Below are 554 nucleotides of genomic sequence, written 5' to 3' on the forward strand. Positions count from 1 at the left end.
GAATCAATGACTTGTTTGACTATGAAAAGCGTCTTTTGTAAAAGAAACAAAATGATATGATTTTGAGAGAAAATCACTCAGAAAATGTATGTTTTTATTGGTAGAGGAAACAAAATATCAGTGTCGCTAATAAATAGTGTTATAAAAAATTGCTCAAGAGTTTTTTTATGCTTTGTGTTTTAATTTTATGAATATGAAAATCTTAAATTCCTATAAAGCATAAACACTATCCTATATTCGAGCAGATAATTTGTTGGAGATCAACACAAGGCTCAGACCAAATAACATTATTAGAGTTATTCTTGGCATTATATCTAGCCATCCAATTCGCAACTCTATTTGCTTTTTGAGACACCCACTCAACGTGAACAAGCCAGCCATCAAATTCGCAACTCTATTTGCTTTTCGGGACACCCAGTAAACAAGCCAAGAACAAAATAATAATATGATATAACAATATATATTTAAATTTTATTTTTAATCTCTAACCTTTGTGATAAAATTATAAAAGTTATTTATGCATCTTCAATAATTTAAGTATTTTTATGAAATTT

Source organism: Arachis ipaensis, chromosome B10 (genome assembly GCF_000816755.2).
Source record: "Arachis ipaensis cultivar K30076 chromosome B10, Araip1.1, whole genome shotgun sequence".
NCBI classification, from domain to species: Eukaryota; Viridiplantae; Streptophyta; class Magnoliopsida; order Fabales; family Fabaceae; genus Arachis; species Arachis ipaensis.